The following is an 11,412-nucleotide window of genomic DNA, read 5'->3' as shown; positions in this document are numbered from 1 at the left end:
CAATATATACGCATCTATAATAATATATTGCACTTTTAATGGTAATATAAATACAATTTTACCATGCATAATTTAAACTGACGTCTAAAGTAAATGGGAAATCAAATAGGTGTAGATCTCTCTCCCTGCTGAACATACTTCCATCCAGATGAATTTCAAATGAGGAATAGCCAATTCTGCTCAGGGGGGTGTGCGTTTTAACAGAATGTAATTATTTATGTTTTTTTGCCATTATATTAACGCAAAATTACATTTTAGAATATTGTTGCTTTATAGTTAACGTTTTGAAAAGAACGCTGTAAGTTAATGAGTAATCCGTTTACAGTTTGAACGAGGTTTTATTCATTGTGCATGCTCGAGCTGCGCTGCTTTGCGAGCATGGTTCCGACATTCCAGCATGTACCCTCACGTGAGTCAGCTGCTCACGTGTGGGAGCGCATGGACACACAGCTGCATCTAGCGAATCAAAGCGATCTACCCATTTTAGGCCAATCATTTATTTTGTTTAATATATATATATATATATATATATATATATATATATATATATATATATATATATATATATATATATATATATATATATATATACGTGTAGCCTAGTTGTAACTACACGTAGTAACAGTAAATTAAATATTATAAATATTACTTAGTTAACACTCGTTTGATTTATAGAGGCTCCGGTCGATGCGCAGGTCATGAAACTGTTTCAGAAACTGCAAATAAACGAATAAATAAATAAATAAATAAATAAATAAATAAATAAATAAGAAGTCCAGATTCATTCTTACTTTCAGTGTGTTCTAGGCTTGATCGGTGTCATTTTTTCATTTTTTTAAAATTTACAAATTAGTGTTAAAATTATGAGAGAGTTTAAATCTTACTGGTAGGCTACTACTATTCTTTTTTCGGGGTAGAGCGTTTGCCATAGAAAGCAATAAAATTATCTATTTAATCCTTCAAATCAGTGGTTAACTACGTCAGACTAAAGCCCACACAGTTTTGTTGGCACCAGATACCTGGCTGCTTGAGTCTAATCTGGATTGTCTCTGCTGGATGTATGACTGCATGTACAAAATGTGATTTTGCATGATAAGTAATGCATCCTCCATGACAGAACATTAATCCCTGGTTCATCTGCTACCAAGTCAAAAATCAGTTGATCAATGTACATTTTTTACTGCACCATTTTAAATCAGGTTGTCCAACAGTGTTTCATTTTCCAGAGAATGTTAAAAAAAAAATTACAGCCAATCCTTGCACTAATTCTGGCCTTTCTCCAACAGCGATGTCCAAATGAAAAGGGCTCCACAAATGAGCTTTAAATGCGGACTGGTCAGCACTAGCCTAATCATCAGGGGGATCAAACCCGCCTTGTGTGAGATTTATATTCACAATGATGTCAATGAAATATGCTGAAACACCACAAAAGGAGCCCATAACCCTGTGAAGATATTCTGTCGTACCCAATTTCCTGTGAACAGATGAAAAGGGCCCACAGGGTTTATTCTCTGATTGTAATTAAAGAAGCAAAGGTGGTCAGTTTGTGGGCGTTATGTACTAAGCATTCATGCGTTGTAAGGGACTAGGAGTGAACATGCACTTCTCCATAATGTTCAATTTATTGTGACCATATGTCCACCCCACATCCCCCATCATTACACCACAAAAAAAGGATTTAAGATAGCAGATTTTTTCACTCAACCTTGGGAGAGCTTTTATCACGCATGTATCGACTTCTTATTTAAATGACCTGATTAACCCTGTCAGTTGAATGATAAAAGCAAAAGCTGTTCCTTGTTCCGAAACTAGGGTCGGTAGAGCCTCAAGACTCCATCACACTTAACAATAGTGACAGATAGCAGCATCTTCAATGAGCCAATGAGTAAGCAGTCGTTCTGGCTTCGTGACTGAATGCTGCAAGAGCTAGCATATTCATTCAGATTCCTAATATTGTTCATCAGACTTGAATGTGGTAGGTGTAACAGAAATTGAACACAAAAAAAATAAATTGTTACAGGCATGCTAGCCTCACCTCAGACTCAGAGATGGAGTGACATTGAGAATCGAGACTACAGGCTTGCCAACAGTGGCTATTCTGAATTTATCATCTTCTTCATCACCATCACCGTTATCATCAAAATTGTCTTCATGGTCATTCCTGAGCTTCATCATTGTTGTTGTCTTCATCATATCGTCATCATCATTATCGATGGTCAAATTTTCATTAGTTTTGATTTTTTTAATTTCATAAGGCAGGAGTAGACAAATAACGATGACCAGTGCATAATATGCAGTGAGATTGGCAGGACTGCTGTCTTAATTATACAAATCAGAGGCAGGAAGGAAGGCAAGGAGGGAAATAAACGTTTTTTCTGAAAAGCAAAATGCCATGAGCCCTCTGATGTGTTTCCCTGACATGCCCAGACAGTCCTAGCTTAAGACAAAGGACATTCCAGACCACCCACAGAAGCCCCCTACGACCTGCCAGCACCACAACGATCAACAGAGGGACATCCAGGGGTCTGTGGCCCAAAGCAAGAAAACACGCTGCCCCAAGCAGCACCAAGGCAGCCTGCAGAGTGATGCATGCATTCACATCACCTGACCACGCCCCCCCCCCCCCAACCCAACCCAACCCACACTCCAAAAAGGACCACATTCAGTTTCATGCCCATTCTTAGACTACTGGAATGCAGCACTGCCATGGCAACAAGAGACCACCAGGAAGTAGCCCTGCCATGGCACAGAAGCTGACGTCGGCATCTACCGTCATCAACAAACCCTACAAAACCATTCCTTTCCCTCGCACAGCCTACTGGAAACATGTCCCCACTGCACAAGCTGCCCTGGAGTTATGTAAACTGCATCACCCCCCCCAGAACACAAACCCAAAAATGGCCCCCCTCCAGGCACTGAAGCCATGCAAACTAAAACATCCCATGTCACATACAGAAACCACCCGGGCCAAAAAAAAATTATACCAAAACCAAACCCCCCCCTCCCCCAAAAACAGTGAATCACCCCTCTAAGAAACACTTTAAATACGTTGACAGGGTAATGAAGTACAGAATATACACACATGTGCATACATACACATATAGATACATATAAGCATCTATATCCACATGCATATTTATGAACGACACACATACATATGCATATGCATACACACATACGCACATCCAGACATGTACAAACCTTCACATATAAAAACAAGAGGGGGAAAAAGTCTAAACAAGAGATAAACCTTAAATGACTTGTGCCAGATATTTAAATATAGTTTCCCCAGCCTACCACCCTACACAACTACCCTACTACTTCACGCATTTAGTGCCCAACAGGGGGTTGAATATGTCCCATTCCCATCTTAATTTGGAACATCAAACTCATTATTTGCGAACACATTCAGACACAATCCCAACTGACAATTCAGAAGAGTGAGTACAGACCTTAAACTCAGTGCATCTTTCATTTATCAACCCCCCCTTGAACAGATTTGAGGGTTGCAGTAGGTGGAGAATGACGTGCTTCTCACTGCTAATGCTTCATTTGGGCTGGTTATTGAGCTAAAAAAAGGAGCTCTTGGCTATTCAGCAATAATGAATAGTGGCTTGGGGCAAATAAGATTGCGGGTTTGAATCTTAAGGGGATTTGTGGTTGTACAAGTAAGCGAGGCACTTTGCTTTAGGTTCCAGGTGTATTGGTGGGTGCAAAGTGCTGGCTGTGCTAATTGCCTTGGAAAAAGTCCATCATCTGAGAAAATCAAGAACGAGATTGAGCGCCAGAACCAAAGAATCAATCAGTTTCCATCATATTTCACTTGAGCAATCAGTTTCTTTAGCATTTGAGAAGGAGGGGGCTGGTTTTAGGGTATCAATATGCCCCGTGGAACTAGACCTCAGCAGGGGCAACAGCAGTGGTGGCGGCGCACAATTGGTTGCCGTCAGACTGGGGGTGGGATTTAGTCATAATGGCCGTCAGCATCTCATCACCTGAGAGTGACCTCTGATTGATTGGCTGCCTGCAGTGTGTCCACACCAACTACACACACAGTGTTCTCACCCCCACGCCCCCGTCGCTGTGACACATCGTGTCGCTCAGGGAGAGATGGTGAGGTATAGTCTGGAGGGCACGCTACTCTCGACTCACGTATGAATCCCCGCTGTGGGGTTCAGTTTTCTTCCACGACACTTTCTGTACTGTGATCCAGGGCCCCTTCTAGGCATACGCGGCATTGGCAGCTGTGAGCGGATTGGATTGAGCATTCCATATCAGGGAGTAAAAGGGCAAAAAGCATAAAAGGAGAAGTCACTGAGGAGAGACAGACAGAAGGAATGGGCACTTTCAGCATCTGAAAATGGGGGCATTTACGATGTGTTATGAGTGACACACTGAACTTGACCATTCACAGTTTTGCTTTCCATGCAGAGGAGAGTTTTAATTGGCTGGTTTGACTGAGCCAATGATTGACAACCCTCTGCCTGTTATAGGGTTTGTGAAGGTCCAATCTTCTGTCACTGAGGGGCAGGATAGATAAAGAACAGGAGACCTTTAGAAAGCAAATAATCTGTGAATCTTCAAATAATGCCCGTGACTCAGGTCAGCTGAAAGAGGGAGTCCCATCTGAATGCAGGTCCTCTGTCAGCCAATCAGATCCCGGCTGTGGCTGTCACCCAATGAGATCACGGCTGAGGCTGTCAGTCACGGCAGCCGATGCCTCGAGTGTGAGATGCCTTTAGCGATGAAACGGCAGTGTCAGGAAATCAGGAAAATGCACTTTTTTTGTTTCCCAGACTCCTTTGCTCCGGAGAATTTAGCTGGGGTTCCCCCCCAGGGGTCGTCCCTCAGCGCTTCTTTGCCAATCAACAGTGGGAGGCAGGAGAGTGACAGTGTAAAGAGGCTGAATGGCAGCTGCTTCAGAGCTCACGGATATCGAGAGGACCTATCAGAAGAAATATGCAGATGTACACTTACACACACATACTTACACACATACATATGCATTCACAGTATTTACACATACATGCACATACATTCGCAGACTTACACATGAAGTGCACTTACTGTACACACACATACATACACACAGACTTACACATACAATTACACATCCATACATACACACAGACTTACACATACACATCCATACATACACACAGACTTACACTTAAACACACATACATACAAATACATAAACACAGACTTACACATACACACATGCATTCACACAGACTTACACTTACACACACATACATACAAATACACAAACACAGACTTACGCATACACACTTACACACATACATACAAATACATACCCTCAGACTTACACATACACTTACACACCCATACATCAACACAGATTTACACCTTCTACACACATACATACACACACATACCCACAGACTTACGTATACACTTACACACACATTCATACATATATTAGAGTTGGTGGAGGGGGGGGGGGGGGGATTGTGAGGCAGAGCCTGAAAGTATGTCTCACACCAAAAGCATGAGATTTGGCAACTCGGCATATACATACACATATACGCACTTTGACACACATGCATTCCCACAGATATGTACACTCAGACACTCATACATGCACACACACACTTATGCATGCGTATATGCACACAAACACACAGACACACAGCACGTCAGGAACACACCAATACGCACAAACACATGCACAAAAGAACACAGACACGCACACATAAACACTCTTTCGGTGGACACAGCCACAACGGTACAAAGATGTGCTGTGAACTGTCAATGGCTCATTTGAAAGCATCATCAATGCTGGCTATTCCCAAACCCCGCCTAATAAATCCCATTGGACGTTGAAAAGAATCTGTGGGCTGTTATCAATGAGTGTGAGAAATGAAATTCGGGGCGAAAAGCACAGGACAAAAGCAGGTGCTTTGTCGTGTTTTCTGAAGATCAGCCTCCGCGCAAGCGATGTCTTTATTTTTGGCGTACGGCTAGCTACCTTGACCTCCCATTTTTTTGTCTTCCAGGCAGGCCAATCTGACAACAGAGTACCGTGTTTGAATGGACTTCTGCCTTTGTTTAAAAAAAAAAAACAAGAAAAAAAAAAACCCAAGGTTTGCGCCTTGCACTGTCTGTTCGGCTCCTGGCAAAATATCTTTCTTGAGTTTCAGGGACGTGTACCAGTCTCTGACTCACAATGTTTGCATATATTTTTCCTTTTTTCCTACACTCCGCGCTTCATGTCGTGTGTTTCCGTGGAAACTACTTCAAGGAAAACACATTTATTTAAAAAAAAAAAAAAAAAAAAAAAAGCAAGTGAAACACGTATAACTTTATCACTCCAGAACAATTTGTCTCTCATTTCATGTGATTTCATGAAGGAAAATATTTTCTGGACACATACTACAGTTCACATCTATATTATGAAATTAAAACTTGCGAAGGGTCAACTTTGGATGTTCAGCATCATAGAGAATGTATTGCTTCCTCCCACCTTCTTCAAAGCTTCTAGCTTCATGGAAATTGAAATAATTCTGAAATATAGAATTCTCTGAATGTTTTCTTCACAAAATGTTGATAACAGGTGATATTGTAGCATTAAACTGGAACTCCTTTAGCTGCTTAAAAAAACAAATGCTTGTTTTTAAGCACAGAAAACAATTTCAAGCATTTTAAAATGGCTGCCCTTTCACAGGTAGTCATGTGGTAGTTTTGACTCATGTGTTTGTGCATGTGCATACTGGACTTAGTACACAATATTTTTTCTTTTAATTCAAGGAAAATTGTTACACTGTATTTAATTGATGAGCCAGCCATCTGATGTTTAGTTTTGAAAACTGAACTTTCACCTATTTCCCAATATACTCGCTCCGGACTGACTTGAAAAAAGCCTACTTTTTCATCCTTTCCATCATATTCATATTGCAGAATTGGTCTCTCTTGAAAGCACTTTGCAAATATTCTATATATTATAGAATTCCTTTATAAGCATTAAATAGCACCTTCACAAGCATTGCATGGCCATTCATAAGATTGAGTCAGTAATCACAAATCGGTGAATGGCTCATGTCAGTTTTTAAGACACTTGTAATGCTACTTGCTGCATCTGTGGTGACATAAAACACCTTATTCCCATTTATAGTTATTTGTGTAGGCATTTGACTGTTTATGCCGTGTTCATGAACATGCAATGGATTTCTTATAAAGGAATTTTATGACGGGACGTCCCATTCAAGAACGAGTTGCCAAACGAATGTATTCAATTAAATTAAAATTCCTTTTTGCCAAATCTATATTAATTCGATCAGGAATATGACCATTTCCTATATCCAGAGTTTACTTTTTTTCTTTGGTAAATATTTTGAATTCATTCAGAGGGAAAATGTTCATTATTTAATTTGCTTTCATAACTATGTGCAAGAGTTATCATGTTGTGTTAAGCCTGTTCTTCCAGCTAATGGAAGTCCATCCTCAGTGGAGGTGCCATTTTTCCCTGGAGGTGCTAAGGGGGGGTGTTAGCTCAATACATGGAGGTGCTGCTGATTTATTTCTTTATTGTAAAGTGAAAAAATTGTAATAAATGCTTGGGGGGGCTGTGCCAGTGCAGATTCATGTCGCCGTCCCTCCTCCGTTGCAAGCGAGCCGTCTGCAGTCGCCACCGAATCGGCCAGCGGGAAGTCTCCGCGTCGCCGCGAGAGGTTTCTTCGCGAGTGCCGGTCTCGCTTGCTCAAGCGTTCGGACGTGACCGTGGGCATGTTAAGTATTTCCTCCCCTTTGCTGACGCGAGCGCCGGCAGCCTGCGCTTCGGAACACGAGCCCAGCGGACGGTGTGTGTTTTCAGGCGTGAAGGGTGGGAGGCGGTCCTGGAGAGCGGGCAGAAATGTCAGACCTCCCTGCCCGGGCTCCGGCGCTGTGTGTCATGGCGATGCAGTGGAGGATTGTTTATGATGCATAACTGACCTTCCGTGAAGGCTAAAGCCCCCTAAAGGAGCCGCACTCCTACTCTGACTCTTCTGCTCTCACACGCATCAGAAATCTTACACAGGCAGGAGGATGTCTGCTGGGGAACCACATAGACACACTCACACACACAGGCACACATACAAACACACACAAACACACACAGACTCACACACAGGCACACTCACAAACATACACACACGCACACACACACACACAAACTGACAAACACACTCATACAGGCACACTCACAAACACACACACACGCACTCAAACTGACAAACACACTCATACAGGCACACTCACAAACACACACACACACATACCCACACTCACACAAGCACACTCACACACCCACACACGCACACAAACCTTTAACCACTGCAACTGTTTCATTAAACAGATTGAATTCTTCATTCTGGTGCTATAAGTTCTGATCTATAATTGGCCAAGTGTGCAATGCAGTTGATGAGCGAACCACATCATGAATGCTGATTTTTTTAAATGAGCCACTTTGGGATTTATGAGTATCAAAGGGTTACTTTTTCACAGCAATACCCTTTATTTCTTTCATTTTGAATGCCTTTGAGAATGCTGAAGTGAGTCAGTGAAAAACATAAAGCAACACTTCCTTCTAATGGTGAATCTAAATTTAAAATGTGAAATGCTTCGATTCACAGCATGGCATTTAAAGTCCTGCTGGTTTTGGGGTATTCATGTGAATTGTCTATCCCTCCTACCATTTTCTAAATCATTTACTTCTTGTCAGGGTCACAGCCTATCCCAGTGAACATTGAGTGAAAGGCAGGAATACACCCTGGATTGGTCAACAATCCACCATAGGGTCCACATACAATTCAATCACACACTCATGCCAATTAGCCTACTGCATATCTTTGTGAGAGACATGGAGCTCTTGGCATAAACTCACACAGACACGAGGAGAACATGCAAACTCCGCACAGAAAGGTCCTCGATCGGGATTCGAACTCTGCACCTTCTTGCTGTGAGGTGGCAGCCCTACTCCCTCCGCTGTGCCAGATATTGCATATCCATATGATAATTAATATCTGATCATATGGGGAGTGGTGAGGTGCTGGTGGTAATGTTGGTTGCTGCTTCATATTATCATATTCCACCAAACTACTTTTCTCAAACTTGGTTTGTTTATACAGCACATATTTACCATTAGTATTTTATTTTTACTCCTTCAACAGGTATCTCCTATGGTAGGCCTAAGTTTTCTCACAGATGTAAAAAAGTACAATTTAGTGCTAAAAAACAGCGACTTACAAAGTGGTTTACTTAATTTTTTCTACTATAATGTGCGTATGTGAAGAGGTGGACATTTTTGAATTAGCGAACAAACACAGACTGGCCTTTTCTTTAGGAGCACTGCTCCAACACAGAAGTGACATCTGGCTCCCCCTTCTGTTCCTCTGGAGAACGGCAATGCAAAACGCAGAGTTAAGGGTTTTGGCGGCTCAGTGTAGTGAACAGCAGAGATGGAAAGGGGTCAGAAAGACAGAATGAGTTTCTTTTTCCCATGAACTCAGCTGGCTGATTTAATTAATTAGTTCTGCCTCCTGGCTGAAGAATTGTGCTATTTAGCAAATCTAGGTGATTAGAAGAAAATACTGGGGAGGACTCTCTGAACCTGGACTTTCCACCTCTGGTAAACAGACCAAAGTGCTTTGTACTGTAGCTTCCATTATTTCAGAACCCGTGAAGAATAGAAATCCTGCCAGGAATATAAAAGGATTCTGTGTATTAAGTATTAATTTTAATGAGTCTTGTGCTTACTCAGTTTCCCTTTGTCTCACATTACATTTTGACTAATGATCTGAAACTGTTTGATGTGACAAATATGCAATAATAGATTACTATTGTGGTAGTAGTAGTTGTTGTAATAGTAGTAGCAGCAGTAGGATAACAGTGAAATATAGGAACAGTCATGGCAAATTATTTTTCCTCTGTACTAATCATATTTGTATTTTCAAATCAAACAATGACAATGAGGTAAAATTAAGAATGCCTACATTTATTTCATGTCTTTTGTTTTGGCATATGTTCCTCTCAAAAACAAGAATACAATTCAATGAGTCAAGTCCCCCTATTTAAAGTATGCATGAGTATTGGGACAAAGTAAGCTTTGACAAATTGAATGACTTGCAAGTACAATATTTTGTTGCATACCTCTTACAGTTGATGACTGCAGTCTACAACTCATGGAGTTTTGGACTTTTTCAGCAAGTGAAAATGTGTTCAGAGGGGTTTAAATCTTGCGACTGGCTGGGTCACATCTTACACATTTTCTTCCTGATAAGCTACTTGGTTAAATTTGCTGTATGTCTTTGGTCGTTGTCTTGATGCACGATAAACTTTCGTCCAATGAGTTTGGAAGCATCTCTCTGAATATCGGAGGACAATATTTTTCTGGACACTTCAGCTGTCATTCTGTTGCTGCCATTTCAGGTAGTCAATAAAGACTATCGGTTCCCAGCTGAACTGTGCAGTGACTGTGTTAGGGGACAGTGCTTCCAGCTGAACTGTGCAATGACTGTGTTAGGGGACAGTGCTTCCAGCTGAACTGTGCAGTGACTGTGTTAGGGGACAGTGCTTCCAGCTGAACTGTGCAGTGACTGTGTCAGGGCACAGTGCTTCCAGCTGAACTGTGCAGTGACTGTGTCAGGGCACAGTGCTCCCAGCTGAACTGTGCATTTTCTGTGTCAGGGCACTGTGCTCCCAGCTGAACTGTGCAGTGACTGCACTCTCAGCTGTACAGGTACGGTGGGGAGTAGCCCAGAGGTGCAAATGTGAGCTGGCCCATCTGACCGTGTATATTCTGCAGTATATTCCATTGCCATCAATATCTATGGCTGTTGGCCACCGACGCATCACTTCACAGTAGATCTCCGTTTGAGCTGTTCTGGTCAAGAATGATTTTGATGAGCCGACAGTCAATGATGGATTCAGTAAGGTGTGCTTCTGTACATAGCAGATTCAGCAGCTGTTGTAACTGGGACAGTTAAAAGACACTTTACATTTTAATTAATTCATTTTTTTAGACTGGATCACCCAAGATTGTTTAACCAGTGGCTGATTTCCTGCATTATGATATAAATTCTGTGCCGAGTGCCCATTGCCCACTCAATTGTGTTGAAATCCTGCTATATGTCTGACTGAATGGATTCTACATGCTGGTGATAGTTTTGATTAAGATTGGTGTAATGGTGTTTAGTCTATGTTTTGGATATGCGTATGTTTTCTAAACCTGGCAAAGTCAACATAGAGAACAAGAACGAAGCAATGCATAGCAATTGCTTTTATTCTTGTCGCATGATCTACAGATGTTTGGAGCTTTTGATAAAAATAGCTTTTGATAAAATAGCGCAAATTTAGTCGAAATTGCGCATTTGTTTTTGGATTTGTAAGCAAAATTTAGGAACTTTCTAAATG

Source organism: Anguilla rostrata, chromosome 11, assembly GCF_018555375.3.
Source record: "Anguilla rostrata isolate EN2019 chromosome 11, ASM1855537v3, whole genome shotgun sequence".
Lineage (NCBI taxonomy): Eukaryota > Metazoa > Chordata > Actinopteri > Anguilliformes > Anguillidae > Anguilla > Anguilla rostrata.
The sequence above is the reverse complement of the archived record's forward strand: the minus strand, read 5'-3'. Positions refer to the sequence as shown.